The following is a 12,380-nucleotide window of genomic DNA, read 5'->3' on the forward strand; positions in this document are numbered from 1 at the left end:
CTACTTCTTCCAAACCCTGAGTTACTCAATATTACATCTCTTCCCTACTGTTCAAAAATGCCTTCTTAAACTTTCGCCAACTTCACTAACAGCATTTTTATTTTTCTTCAGAGACAACATGAAAAGGCAAAGACTACCACAAGAAGCAGTCTTTGATATGGCCAGTTAGCTGTTTTTCCATGGTAACATGTTCAAAGGATTACTGCACATTAACAAGAATTATGCTCTTTGGAGTCCCACCCATTTATATTACAGTTGAATGTAAAATAAAATTAATTTATCGGGAAATGTTGGCATGCATCTGTCGTCCTAGAACTTGGGAAACTGAGGCAGGAGGATCGACTCAGATTCAAGGCCAGCCTGGGCTACATGGTATGTTTTAGGCCAGCCCATCCTGGAGTGTCAAACTCTATCAAAACAAAGTTTTCTTTTTAATATGAGCATTTGTCTATAAAGCAGAAGTTATATAAGAAATTCACAATGTATATATACTAACAATGCTATATAAAAACGAGCATGTAGCACACAGGTACATACCTTAAGCTATTTTTTACAAAAAAAAAAATTGTAAAAGTTGGTTTTATAAAGCTAGTTTTCCTCCTCGCCTCTTTTCAGAGTAGGTAAGCATTTAGATGTTTATTCTCTCGCCTCCCACACTGTGCTAATGAGGACAACAGGCCTAGAGGGCTAGATGTGAGCTAATGACTGGTTTAACAACCAACCCGATAGGAGAACTAGCAGCTTACATATGCAAAGGACAGTTCAGCACAGAGAGTGAACTTTAACTGACCAAAGAGCATTACAATCCTAATGCCACCCTGATGCAGGCTTTGTGGGGACTTCAGGCAACACAATAATCCAATCAAACTACTGAACAGAGTGGTTTGTAGAGACAAGGAAAGGGAGCCTAAGGGCAGATACAAAATAACACGTGAGAGATATTTGGGGAAAACTCATAGTTACTTACAGTATAAACATTAAAATGCTATCTTGCAGGACGTGGTGGCGCACGCCTTTAATCCCAGCTCTTGGGAGGCAGAGGCAGGTGAATTTCTGAGTTCGAGGCCAGCCTGGTCTACAGAGTGAGTTTCAGGACAGCCAGGGCTACACAGAGAAACCCTGTCTCGAAAAAAAAAAACAAAAAACAAAAAACAAAAAAACAAAACCCAAAAACAAACAAACAAACAAAAAAACCCCAAAAAACTATCTTGTCTATGGGGCTGGAGAGGTGGCTCAGTGGTTAAGAGCACTGGCTGCTCTTCCAGAGGACCTGGGTTCAATTCTCAGCACCCACATAGAGGCTCACAACCATCTGTAATTGCATCCCTTTCTTTTGGTCTCTGACAGCACCAGGCATGCATGAAGTCCAGACAGACAGACAGACATGCAGACAAATCAATCATACACATAAAATAAATAAATGAATAAAACATGAAAGGATTGTCATTCCCATAGGCTCAGCTAAATACACATGAGAGGAAAGGAGAATTGAAATTCATATTGTTCTTCTCTAGTTTTATTCACTTCCCAGGACTGACAGACAGACAAAGAGATAGACAGCACGCACGTGCGTGCACGCGAACACACACACACATACACACACACACACACACACACACACGCACACACACACTTATTCTTCAGAATACAGCTTCATAAACTACAGTTCATAACCTTATGTGAGGTCACAGAGGTCAAATAACTGAGCGTGTGGGGTTATAGAAAATTTGGCAACAATGAAAGATATCTGAATATACCAAGTGCCAAACACAATTCCCAGGTAAACTGAATCCATGGCCACTCTACTGAGCTTATCTCCCTACAGGACAGCCTGTCCCTGCAGCTTCTTCCTGAACACACTACACACACACATTACTCCATGTATGTAAATTTGCTTTTATCACTAATAAATATAACTCATATCACCAACAGATAGCTAAATTATTTTAGCAAAGAATTGTTTTAAAAATAAATGTTCTTACCATTATCAGTAAAGTTCTGGCATGTATTCCAATTTTATACATGTATATATCTGGGGTCAGAAAGAGGTTTCTTAGGTGAAAAGGGTGGAGGGTGGAAGAAGTTGATAAATCCCCTAGAAAGAAACCCAGTGGGCCTGTCACAGCCAATACACACAGTGCAAAACAAACACAGGAAAGACAGCTTTCCAAAAGATAAAACCCTGCTCTGTATTCACTCCTAAGAGTTGTTCCAGATGCACAAAAATATAAATAAAAACTCTCTCACAATTTCCTTAAGATTATTTTTGGAGCAGAGACTGTAGGAATGACCATCCAGAGACTGCCCCACTTGGGGCTCCATCCCATATACAATCACCAAACCTAGACACTATTGTGGAGGCCAACAAGAGCTTGCTGACAGGAGCCTGATGTGGCTGTCTCCTAAGAGGCTCTGCCAGAGCCTGACAAATACAGAAGTGAATGCTCATAGCCATCCAGTGGACAGAGTACAGGGTCCCTAATGAAGGAGCTAGAGAAATTACCCAAGGAGCTGAAGGGGTTTGCAGCCCCATAGGAGGAACAACAATATGAACCAACCAGTACCCCCAGAGCTCCCAGGGATTAAACCACAAACCAAGGAAAACACATGGTGGGACTCATGGCTCTAGCTGCATATGTAGCAGAGGATGGCCTTGTGGGACATCAATGGGAGGAGAGGCCCTTGGTCTTGTGAAGGTTCTATGCTCCAGTATAGGGGAATGCCAGGGCCAGGAAGCAGGAGTGGGTGGGTTGGCGACCAGGTGGAAGGGTAAGGGATAGGGGATTTTTGGAGGGGAAACTAGGAAAGGGGATAACATTTGAAATGTAAATAAAGAAAATATCTAATAAAAAAGAGATTATTTTTGTATTTAAATAGAATTCAATTACCATAAATGCCTTACAAAGGTGTTTTTTTCTTTTTTTGTCTTTGTTTTGTTTTAAAATTTTTTAGCCACTGAAAGAAAGCCTGGTGTAGTCCAGGAATGGTGTGTGCACAGCTCATCAATCAGACGAGGATGGAAGCAAACAGAAAGAGGCAGGAGACAGAAACGAGCAGCCGAGTTCTCTACCATCCACATCTGGGAATAAGTAACACGCTGGTGGAAGTTTTAAGCAAAATAACATCAAAAACTGTTGTTATTCTTTACCTCATTAAACCTGAACTTGGAGAAAGGAACAGACACATTGTACTGTGTGGCTAACCTACAAGTGAATTTTGTTTTCCTAGGCAATTATCATATAAATAAGGGAACACTGCCCATCCGATGGTGCACATAAGGAGTCTGCTCCGGGTAACTTATGAAAATGTTACGGCTTCAGCTGTAACACAGATGTTACATCTCAAGCAAACATTAAGTCAGGGATGGCAGAGTAGAGACAGCGGACATGGAGTCGAGCTAGCGTGAGTTGAAGGTCAAGTGTCAAGGCGGCACTTGCCCAGAGCTAAGCAGCCTCTGTCTTTATGTAAGTAACTCTTGCTAAAGTATTCCTGGCCTTCGCTTTTCTACAGGCTGTCAAGTCCCAAAAGGTTGTGTCATCTAATTTGATGAACGTCAAGAGTTAACACACTTTCCTGGAACTGAAGATTAACGCCAGAATGTGTACAGTTGCCCAGTGATGTCTCAGAATCCATGTCGTACAACGGTTTTCTAGGTGCACCGAAGAGTTTCACCAGAAGCTTTGAAGCCACGTTTAGTGTACTTGACATGAGAAAAGTTCATCTGATTTTAGTGTTCAGGGAAAGTAGCTATGATACTGAAGGTCTTCAGCAAGAGTAAAGGAACCAAACTTTTACTTGTGAGACTCAGACAGGAGGATTACCATGAGTTCAGGGCCAGGCTGGAATATTTGGGGTGACCCCCTTTAAAAGCAAAACAAACAGGAACCAAGCCACAGGAACCAAGAAGTTGTGAATCCTGAACAGATGTGGCTGTGTTCCAAAAAAAAATGAACACTGGACTTCAGGCTAGAGAAAACTAGGTATGTAGCTGTCATGTGGCCTCATCTTGCTGCGTGCCACTTAAGCTCTACGACATGAAGCCAAAGTGGCAACCCCTGCCTTAGTTCTTTCACATAGTTATTTTCATGATTGGTCAAGACATCTGCCAGTGCCAAGGACAGCAGCAGGATGCTGTCCAGGTGAGAGAAGAACGTGAGTAGTCTCTTTTCAAATGCCAGGCTCCAGGTAAGAAATTAGGAGGAGCATGGTGGCTAATAAAGATGCTACTATTACTACTATAAAAGAATCACCACCATCATCACCACCACCACCACCATCACCACCCCTCAAAACCCCTCAACTCCAGCGCCATTCCACTTGGACAGAGCTACTCAGGAAGGAAGAATCCTAACACTGTGACCCCAGAGCTAACCCAACTTCACGAACCCCATGTGGACAATCAAAGTTAAGCCTAAATCTCATTAAAAAAAATGAGAACAAACCAAAAATAAAACCTTTCCAAGAGTTCAAGAAAAACACACTGACATGGTTTGGACCCACTTAGTCCAAGGCTAACTGATAGACAAACACATAGCCAAAATCCTATCAAATGGCACAGATAGATATGCATAGACCGAGAACTCAAGAGATGACTGGCTGGCAACCTTTGCCACTCTCATTACCTGGTGCCACAAAAGCATTGAACATCTCTAGCTTGATTATGCCTAGAGATATTTAGTCAATACCCACTCTTGTAAAAATAGCTATTTATGTCTTGTGTGACCTTTGTACCGTTAAGGACTAATAATTATGAGTACTTCAAGTGGCTTAGCCTGATTTAAGTCTAGTTAAAAAGCAAATTTTAATGGATCACAGGGCCCCCAATGGAGGAGCTAGAGAAAGTATCCAAGGAGCTAAAGGGATCTGCAACCCTACAGGTGGAACAACATTATGAACTAACCAGTACCCCGGAGCTCTTGACTCTAGCTGCATATGTATCAAAAGATGGCCTAGTCGGCCATCACTGGAAAGAGAGGCCCATTGGACACGCAAACTGTATATGCCCCAGTACAAGGGAACGCCAGGGCTAAAAAATGGGAATGGGTGGGTAGGGAAGTGGGGGTGAGGGTATGGGGGACTTTTGGGATAGCATTGGAAATATAATTGAGGAAAATACGTAATAAGAAAATAGATCAAATTATTCTTAAATAAATAAATGCAATGTTCAAAAAAAAAAAAAAAAGCAAATTTTAGAGTTCTTCACCATTGACTGTTAGCCAGCAAACTCATATGTGCGATGCATTTCAGGGAGCAACAACAGTCCACACGGAGAACCAACCACATTTGCCATCAGGTGAGTTACTGCTTATGAGGGCTTGTAAGTTTTACTTTAAGTAAATCACTGAAAATTTCAAGTATCTGCTGAAAGTAGCCAAAGTCCAGCAAAACACAGAAATGCTGTAAGCACAAAACAAGCAGGTCATAAGCTCTAAGCACAACCTTCGTCACCGAGTGTGCACAGGCCGGACTGCCCCATGAGCCCTCGGAGAGGAGGACCCAGAGAACGCTTCACATGATGCGCATGCCTGAGACAAACCTCTGTGACTGTTAGCTCCCCCTCCCCCACAAACCAAATAATTTATTGAAGTCTCAGTCTCTGCCTTCTCCATTTTGCTTACCTCAAAAAGATGTTTAAGGAGAAAATTCTATAAGTCACCCCCCTGAAATAAAGTCTATTACTTCTTAAAAGGTTGAAAAGTGAAGTAAAACTAAAAATAAAAAGTATGCATACTAGGTGCTCATGCCTACAACGGCAGCATTCAGAACGGGGGCGGGGGGATGGAGATGGGGGCAGATATAGAGTTCAAGGGCTGAGCTGGAGATAGCTCAAAGGAGAAGGGCACCATTGGCTGCTCTTCCAGAGGACCCCAGTTAGATTCCCAGAGCCCCCGTGGCAGTCCACAACCATCTGTCACTACAGTTCCAGGGGAGCTGACATCCTCTTCTGGCTTCCTCAGGCACAGCCCATGGTGTCCAGGCACATGCTGATAAAACACCCACACATGAAATAAAATTTTTAAAAATCTGAAAAAAAAGTTCACGGGTAACCTCAGTTACACTGTGAAATTTGAGGTCATCCTGGGCTACATGAGACTCAGCCTCAAACAAGAAAATAGATGTATACTTTTCATCACTTATATCTTAGAGATGATGTATATGTAGACACACACACACACATATATATATTAAGTATTTATACAGAACAACTGCTGTCACTTTTTCTTTTAAGTAATATTTTTTAGTATATAAAATATATTTAAAAATAAATATTATATAAGTGGGCCTTCCAACTTGAGAGATTTTCCCTGTTCACGTCTTTGAAGGGTTCTTAGGAACATCTAGAAAGACTGGAGTAGCTAAACTACAGTTTGAAATGCACAGTGTTAATGCTGGCATCTTACCTTCCCAGGCTGCAGGGAAAATCTCATGACCCAACTTGGAATAAGACAAAGAGAAGCCAGCAACAGTTCACTTCCTGACAAAAGAAGTTAAGCATTAGATCTGTGCACAAGTCACGGCTGCTAGCATTCCTGTGTAGAAAGTAAGGCTTATAGATAATGAGGCTTTTGGGGGAGGTGTCACCAGGCAAAGTCAGAGGGTCTGAAGACTGATGCTCTTAAGTTTTGTTCTGAACACTGAGGTCGAGAGAGATGCATCCGTAGTTTCTGCTGAGGACACTAATGAGGGAGTCTGTAATCAGAAGGAAGGTGACTAAAATAAAAAGCATTAACAAAATGCATAAACGGAGCAGCTGCTGGATGCATTTGCATTTGGTCTATTATAAGCAACGAGGTTGTTATTTCTGCTCCATAAAGGTGTTCTAGAGATCAGCCTAATTCCAGATGTTTAATAAAGCTTATGACGTACTGTCAAAGATAAAAGCAACGGGGGTTCAGCTGTATTTAATAGCAGAGGCGTTTTGGCTGTTTTCCTTGAAATACAACTTTCTACTAAATTTAGAAATGCCGAAACTTATCCATAAGCCATGCCAAAAACTGACCTTAAAACAAAAACAAAAAACCTTAACATTTTCTGTGGTTAATAAAGTGAGTCACAAAGTTCTGAAATTCCCTTTAAAAAGAATTTGGTAAAGCATACGGTGGTGTGGTGGTTTGAGTAAGAGTGGCCTCAAGAATAAGCTCATATATTTGAATGCTTAGTTATCAGGAGTGGCACAACTTGGGAAGGATTAGTAGGTGTGGCCTTGTTGGAGGTAGTGTGTCACTGGGGTGGACTTCGAAGTTTCAAAAGCCCAATGCAGGCCCAGGCTCAGTCTCAGTCTCTGTCTCTGTCCCTCTCTCTGTGTCTCTCTCTGTCTCTTTTTCTGTCTGTCTGTCTCTGTCTGTCTGTCTCTGTCTCTCTGTCTCTCTCTCTCTCTCTTCCTGCTGCCTGCTGATCTGAATGTAGAACTCTCAGCTGCTTCTCTAGCTCATGCCTGCCTGTGTGCTGCCATGTTTCCTACCATGCTGCTAATGGACTAAAACTCTGAAACTAGAAGCAAGCTTTAGTTAAATGCCTTCTTTTATAAGAGTTGCCATGGTCACAGTGTCTCTTCACAGCAATGGAACACTGACTTAGTCAGATGGGGGGCCAAGAATGCTGAGACAAAACAACAATCTACAAATAAACAAGACGATGTGCCAAATACAGCAATGCTGTAGATGTAGATTTCCTTCATCTTATTTTTGAACTAGTTTTCCACAGATTGCGTTTGTTTTTCTAAACCCCATTTTCTACACAGAACTCAGTCTGTACAGTCACCTAGCAAATGTTTCTATCTGCCCAAGACTATACCATTGCTATTGCTGCAGATGGGACATGGTGCTCAGACACAGTCACGAAAGCAGGAAGTCACTCTGGCTGGGTCTTGTGATCACACGAGCAACCTACTGTTCGCCAGGATCCTGGTGAAGCCAGAGCTCACTTAGTCACTGTGGGCAACTGTTCCACCAGATAATGCTTTGCCAAGTTCAGCTCCAATCACAAAGTTGAATGCAGTGTACTTGCTAGCTCTGATCTTTGGATAAGTCACAAGGCTGAGAGGAAAGCAGGATAGCCCACAGGGCCTCACCCAGCTAGTGGTGCAGGCACAGATGAAGACAAACCTCTTCTCCTCTCCTGCTGCTTCAACTCTGTAAGTTCTGGTCAGAAGTTCTACTTGGCTGCCTTTGTGTCTAAATGACCAAGCTGACCAAGATGCCAAAGGCTACAAGACTCCTAGGTAGATTGCTTTTCAGAGAAAGACTTTGACATCATCCACAAAACAGGTTCCCAGACACAAGGCAAACATCTCCTTCTTAATATCCAACTCCATAGAGGCCCTGTCCTTTCACCTTTGAGCTACTTTACAACTATGTAAACCATAAACCTCGAGAGAATGCCGATGTACACTGCTTGGTATGGGACAACAGATTGCTGTGTGGGCCCACATCAATTTCATGCTATTCACATGTGTGCACGGTATTGAATTTTTCTCTGAGTCTCCTTGTAAATAAGCAATTCTTCAAATACAATCCTAACACATGCTCATTTTTTTTTAATTTGGGAAAATCTGATTTTTCTCTTTTATAAATTTTAAAATGTTTAGACTATTTGCTGAAATGCTCAGTAGACTCATTAGGTAGAGTGAGATCAACTGAGGTGTCACAGAAGCCTGTACACTGGGCCTTCTAAGCTGGAGAGGACTGCGCACCAGGCCTGTGGGCTGGGGCAGACTGCACATTTGAGCATCTTCTCCTAGTTTTCAGAGGTGAATCCAAGGGAGCAGAACTTCAGATTGGCTGGTTCCTTCACAGTTCTGGACTTCACCTTCTCTATCACTTATCTCATGGGTTTCATTCTTGGTGGTTGTGGTTCACTTGGGTTTAAGTTTGTTTCCCATTAGTAAGGTCACGAGGAAGGCCCTGCCTCAACTTTCCAGACTTTTAAGCAGGTGGCTAACACTCAAGATTATCTTCACTGGGAGAGAGAGAGGAGATGACGTGGGGATAAAGAATCTATCCACAGAGGAGATAATTAGAGTATAAAATCAAATTCAAGGAACTCTATGCTGCCTGATGTATATACTGAACAGCCCTAAAAGTCCATTGTAGGACAATAAGAAATATACCTATTATTCTAATATCTTAAATATTAATGAATTAAATTAAATTATTATCATCAAAACCAAGAAACATTTTAAGAACTCAAGTTATATTAACAGATCTTTGTTAGAACACTGACTGCGTGCTGCAGCCGTGGTTCAGAGGTTAAGAGCACTCACTGCAGATGCAAAGGACCCCAGTTCACATCCCAGCAAGTGTCTGGTGGCTCCCAGCAGTCTGAACTGTCATGCCAGGCAGTGGTGGCACATGCCTTTAATCTCAGCACTTGGGAGGCAGAGGCAGGCAGATTTTTGAGTTCGAGGCCAGCATAGTCTCCAGAGTGAGTTCCAGGACAGCCAGGGCTACACAGAGAAACCCTGTCTTGAAAAACAGAACAAAACAACAAAAAAAGAACACTGACTGCCCTGAGTCCAGTTCCCAGCAACCACATGCTGGCTCAGGGCCATCTATAAGAGGGCTCTGCAAGTGTACATGCAGACAAAGTACTACATTAAAAAATATTAGCAGGGCTGGTGAGATGGCTCAGTGGTTAAGAGCACTGACTGCTCTTCCCAAAGGTCCTGAGTTTAAATCCCAGCAACCACATGGTGGCTCACAACCATCCAAAATGAGATCTGACGCCCTCTTCTGGTGTGTCTGAGGACAGCTACAGTGTACTTAGATATAATAATAAATAAATCTTTTAAAAAAAGAAAAAAAATTAGCTTAATTTTGACTTAATATAAACAGATCGTCTTTTCTCTGGTTAAGAATACTGAGTACACTATGCATCTGGTTAAGAATACTGAGTACACTATGCATCTGGTTAAGAATACTGAGTACACTATGCATCTGGTTAAGAATACTGAGTACACTATGCATCTGGTTAAGAATACTGAGTACACTATGCATCTGGTTAAGAATACTGAGTACACTATGCATCTGGTTAAGAATACTGAGTACACTATGCATCTGGTTAAGAATACTGAGTACACTATGCATCTGGTTAAGAATACTGAGTACACTATGCATCTGGTTAAGAATACTGAGTACACTATGCATCTGGTTAAGAATACTGAGTACACTATGCATCTGGTTAAGAATACTGAGTACACTATGCATCTGGTTAAGAATACTGAGTACACTATGCATCTGGTTAAGAATACTGAGTACACTATGCATCTGGTTAAGAATACTGAGTACACTATGCATCTGGTTAAGAATACTGAGTACACTATGCATCTGGTTAAGAATACTGAGTACACTATGCATCTGGTTAAGAATACTGAGTACACTATGCATACATTTTATTTGACCTAGGTCTATTTTCCCTGAACTTATATGGGTTCACTGATCAAATAAACTATTAGTTCTTACATATTGTTAAAAAAATTAAGGATGTTGTTAGACAGTGGTGGTGCATGCCTTTAATCCCAGCACTTGAGAGGCGGGGCCAGGTGATCTCTATAAGTTCGAGGCCAGCCTGATCGACACAGCAGTTCCAGGACAACCAAGGTTACACAGAGAAACCCTGTCTTGAAAATCAAACCAAACCGAACTAACCAAACAAAACCCGAACACTTAATGTAAAATTGTTCAACTAAATCGTTATTTCAATGCTCTACTTAAACCATAGTTATTTTATATCATTTATGCTTTATAATAGAATTTTTAAAGATATCTTAAAAATCTGAACCAATTAAATTGACTTTAAATAGGGTAGGACCACTGAAAGGTTAATCACTAAGTTGAATTTGTACTTACATTTCTGTTTCTTGCATAAGGAATTTGCATTATATTAATGAAGATTTTGCCTCTTTAGTGGGTTATATAAAGGCTGTGGTTGTACTGAGGGCACAGCTCAGTGGTGTGAACCTGCTCAGCATACAGGGTGCTCTGGGTTTTATCCCTAGTATCATTTAAGGGGAAGGGGAGCAAAGTTAGAGTGAGACCCATATCTAAAAACAATGCAAAAATAAAGGTCCAGGAAGATGGCTCAGAGCGTAAAGGCACTTGCTGTAAAACTTGATGTCCTGAGCCCTGTCCCCAGAACGGCATGACAGAAGCAGAAATGATGTCTACAGTTGCCTTAAGCTGTACCACATACACACACCATAAAGAAATGTAAAAAAAACTAAATGAAACTTTTAAAAGTACATATGTAGAGGCAGAACGAACAGTGTGTGATGTGTCTGCGACTTGTCTGCTGAACTGTCTCTTATGCTTTACAGTCCCAGATGACCCTGAACCTAGTTTTCCTTGTGAAACAGACATCAGTTACTTGGTCAAAAGCTATAACTGATGCAAGCGAGGAGACTGCTAAGAATAACAGAGATGCGCGTGAGGGCACACATTTCTGTTTTTAAAGAAAAGTAGTTTTGCTTGAAAGTAGCAGTTCTCAGCTTTTTCCTTTTCACCTCAAAGCCAAAGGTGATGATGACCTTACATGGGTCAGAACTGCTGTACTGGAAACAGAAACACAATGAAGAATATTGATTCATTTGAAATACAAATGATGGATACACATACATACAAATAACAGCTCAGCATTATTGACTAAGAGACTATTGCCAGGGGTTAACTAAGGTGTTTGAATATGAAAAGACCCGTTTTGGAAATTTTGGAATTATATTTTCTTATCATGTAAAGTGTGTTCTTGGTTCTCGGTTCCTCCCTGGCTGGGCTTTCAGAGCAGATGAAATTCTGTTCTTTCATGGACCAGACCAGAAAGCAGTGACTCAGCCTCTGCCCAAGATGTGTTTCTGTGCCTGATGCTGAAGTTTGCATCCTGGATTACTTATGGGAAGAAAAATATTAACTCAAAAAGAAAGAGGAAGAGGAGGGAGGGAGAGGCAGGGACCAAGGTTCTGTATAGCTATTCTTTCTACTTTTATTTTAAATGTTGTTGTTCCTCTGAGGAGAGAGACAGCCAGGAACCCTCTCTCAACCACTGTGATGCTGTAACCAAATGGCCCAACCTCTTCAATAAGGTTTTAATTTTACTTTCCCAAAACTGAATCTTGAACACAGAAAAAAAAACCCTCAAAATATCATTTATACCCCAAAGGATACTTCAAAGTCACTGTCATTTCATTAGAGAAATAAAGACAGTAGTTAGAATAGGAACTGCTGTCATTTACATCAGAGAATAAAGAGAGTAGTTAGAATAGAACTCATCACATTAAAATCTCTGGATGCTTCTGGAGGTTTCTCAAGATATTTGATTCCATATGTTTGTATGTTTGCTTGTTTGCTTTAATATGGGATCATGCCTTTCTTGAACAGTTGGGCTAGTGT

General features: G+C 41.3%; 1 protein-coding gene across 2 annotated transcripts in view; it reads right to left on the minus strand.

Moving 5' to 3' along the window:
* Positions 1-12,380, minus strand: part of Nrg4 (neuregulin 4) — a 109,207-nt gene that overhangs the window by 20,367 nt on the left and 76,460 nt on the right. The gene's annotated exons all lie outside the window — the stretch shown is intronic.

This window comes from Mus caroli, unplaced genomic scaffold (genome assembly GCF_978045245.1).
Source record: "Mus caroli unplaced genomic scaffold, Mus_caroli_1 scaffold_11, whole genome shotgun sequence".
Taxonomy (NCBI): Eukaryota; Metazoa; Chordata; class Mammalia; order Rodentia; family Muridae; genus Mus; species Mus caroli.